Here is a 3,839-nt window from a genome sequence, read left to right as displayed (position 1 = left end):
GCAGGTCAGGTGTTCTATTAGTGTTCCCGAGATGGTTTGTTTTTAATCCTTAAAATTAAAATGTAATTTAAAAAAAAAAAAGAGCACAATATACATTCTTAAAAAGACATACATGCTAATAAAGAGTTCTTTAACTTAATCAAGGATTGCAAACAGGAAGTGGACTCGTGTTCTTTCCCCACCCAGACAGCATGTTCTACATCCTGGATTCCAGCAAACAATCATTTTAAAACATTGTCCGAAGCATACAGCTGATAAATGGGATTTCACAAAGCGCTCTCTTTTTCAACTACTGCACTTTAAGATGTGTTCAGGTTAAATGGAGTCAAATGTAAATGATACCACCCTTATTTTTTAATTAATTAAAAAAAAAAAAAAAAAAAAAAAAACACAGCGAGACGGGATGAGAGATTTAAAATAGGGACAATAATATGGAAAGGCAACACTTATTATTTCTCCACACAGTTTCCCTCATCCCGTTCCAAGAAATACCCCAAGTCCTGGTTTAACTTTGAGTCGCGTAAAAGCTACGTGATGCTTCGTAACAAAGAAAGAAATGTAATTTTTGTTAAATACAAGCAGAATAAAGCAATCTGGAATGCAGTTAATGGAAAATTGCGCTATCCCAATATTGATTATAATCTTATAACAGCATATCTTTAGTGTTTTTATTCCTTTTTAAAGTTCATCTTACAGTGAGTCGAGTAAATCGGAATAAGTCCTGGCTAATTACAGTGAATGATTCAGTAGTTATGGTGAAACTTATTTAAAAAAAAAAAAAAAAAAAGTGTAGTTACGAGAGTGAGAATTAAAAGTATGGAATTTAACGCTACACCTACAAGCATGTACAATAACTACTTCAATTAAAGGTTAAAATTTCTCTCATTCTCAGTGAGAAATTAAGAGAATTAACCACAATGTCCCCCCCCCCCCCCCCCCCCAAAACCACAAACAAACCTGTGGTGGTTTTCCCAAAATCCTCTTAAACGCTAAAAGTGTCTTAACTAAGAGAGAGCGCAAGCGTTCATTGTGCTGCTTACTCTACCATTTAACCATGATCTTTGTGAAACTCAGACCTGTTGTTTTTAACCCATCTTTATCAAGGGTGCCAATAATTATACAGCTGTAATCGCCTGTACAGTTGAACCATCAGCAGTCCAAATATTAAGCCTTCTGGAGAACGGAGTGCAATTATGATACATCAGTGTAGTTGATTCAAAAGCATCGATTCAGTGAAAGACACTGAACTGCAAGTTAATTCAGCGACTCGGGCGTCTTTAAGAAGTATTCTAGGGCATTCATTCATTAATTATAAACATCTTTAAGATGCATCCTTTTCATTTACGACTATAAATCCAGGTGAGGTTATGAACACTGCCTGAGTCAAATGTGTAGGTGATTCATTTGCCTTTTAGCACTGAATGTGATGTTTATTTTGTTAAATTTCTTTTAAAATCAAATCAAAATCAGATGCATCAGGAGGAATTCGATCATTAAATTTTATAAATAATTACATTGCTATAAACGTACTAGAGGTATTAATAGAAATATTAGGTTCTTGTGAACACAGCATGATGACTTGGGATGAGAGATCGAGGGTTACATAAATCAGGAGAGTTGGTTCTGGACTGGAATAGGGAAATATTGGAGAGGGGAACAAAGAGAGAGAGAGAGCGCGCCTTCATTGTACTGCTCGCTCAATCATTGAACAATGATCTTTGTGCTGCGATGCTTTTGGGAAACTGACCCAAAACACCATAAAAGGTGCCAATAATTATGGAGCTGTAATCGCCTGTACAGTTGAACCATCAGCAGTCCAAATATTAAGCCTTCTGGAGAACAGAGTGTAATTTTGATGCTCGAGCACGTGTCTAATTGACAGTGAATCGATTCATTCGGTATCAGTGTAGTTGATTCAAAAGCGACCGATTCGAAAGAATCGATTCAGTGAAAGACACTGAACTGCAAGTTAATTCAGCGACTCGGGCGTCTTTAAGAAGTATTCTAGGGCATTAATTCATTAATTATAAACAAATCCTTAAGATACATCCTTTTCCTTAAATGTATACAAGTCCAGGTGAGGTTATGAACGGTGCCCGAGTCAAATGTGTAGGTGATTCATTTGCCTTTTAGCACTGAATGTGATGTTTATTTTGTTAAATTTCTTTCAAAATCAAATCAAAAGCAGATGCATCAGGAGGAATTCGATCATGAAATTTTATAAATAATTACATTGCTATAAACGTACTAGGAGGTATTAATAGAAATATTAGGTTCTTGTGAACACAGCATGATGACTTGGGATGAGAGATCGAGGGTTACATAAGAATCAGGAGAGTTGGTTCTGGACTGGAATAGGGAAATATTGGAGAGGGGAAAAGAGAGAGAGAGCGCGCCTTCATTGTACTGCTCGCTCGATCATTGAACAATGATCTTTGTGCTGCGATGCTTTTGGGAAACTGACCCAAAACACCATAAAAGGTGCCAATAATTATGGAGCTGTAATCGCCTGTACAGTTGAACCATCAGCAGTCCAAATATTAAGCCTTCTGGAGAACAGAGTGTAATTTTGATGCTCGAGCACGTGTCTAATTGACAGTGAATCGATTCATTCGGCTTCAGTGTAGTTGATTCAAAAGCGACCGATTCGAAAGAATCGATTCAGTGAAAGACACTGAACTGCAAGTTAATTCAGCGACTCGGGCGTCTTTAAGAAGTATTCTAGGGCATTAATTCATTAATTATAAACAAATCCTTAAGATGCATCCTTTTCCTTAATGTATACAAGTCCAGGTGAGGTTATGAACGGTGCCTGAGTCAAATGTGTAGGTGATTCATTTGCCTTTTAGCACTGAATGATGTTTATTTTGTTAAATTTCTTTCAAAATCAAATCAAAAGCAGATGCATCAGGAGGAATTCGATCATTAAATTTTATAAATAATTACACCGCTATAAACGTATTAGAGGCATTAATAGAAATATTAGGTTCTTGTGAACACAGCATGATGACTTGGGAGGAGAGGTCAAGGGTTACATAATCAGGAGAGTTAATTCCAGACTGGAATATGGAAATATTGAGAGAGAGAGAGAGAGAGAGAGAGAGAGAGAGAGAGAGAGAATGAATAGAAACCAATACTGTCGACTGTCTTGGCACTGAAGAACCCAACATCCTGGTGGAAGGAGGACGTGTGGTCATGTTTAGATGTTTTTTTTCTCTTTTTTAATTTTATTTTTATACTGCATATCTGATGAAGACTAAAAGAGAAAGCTTTATCGGTAGCCTGGTATGACTAATAAACTCATTCCCTTTAGCTTTTATTGTATACATATATAGATTTGTAATTTACACTACACTACTTCATGGAACGGAAACAGATTTTCAGTCTTTTTTTTTTTACGGCCCACGTCGACTCTATTACCGTTCAAAATACTCTGCTTCTACTGTATAAAACATCTGCGAATAATTAAAGAATCGTCATGATAAAGTCTTAACAGCTGAGGTAAACGCTCTTGTGAAGACGCAGCCACGGTATTCCTAACATCACGCGATTCCGTCGTTCGACCGTTAGCCACTTAACACACAACTACATCCAGCAGTTCTTTCAGCTGCTTAACGAGTTCAGGAAAACGTCGGAGTGTCACGAGGGTCTCGTCTAACGGCTTTCTCTGCTGCTACGACTGAACTCGGACTCAAGTGTGCAAAAAGTCATGCGTCATCTCTACAGCATGTTCTCTAAAGGAATCTGTCTACATTCATGCCAAGCAACTGCAGCGCTCTTCTTGGATGGAGCATCTTTTTTTTTTTTTTTTTGGGGGGGGGGGGGGGGGGGGGGGGGGA

This window comes from Neoarius graeffei, chromosome 6 (assembly GCF_027579695.1).
Source record: "Neoarius graeffei isolate fNeoGra1 chromosome 6, fNeoGra1.pri, whole genome shotgun sequence".
Taxonomy (NCBI): domain Eukaryota; kingdom Metazoa; phylum Chordata; class Actinopteri; order Siluriformes; family Ariidae; genus Neoarius; species Neoarius graeffei.
The sequence above is the reverse complement of the archived record's forward strand: the minus strand, read 5'-3'. Positions refer to the sequence as shown.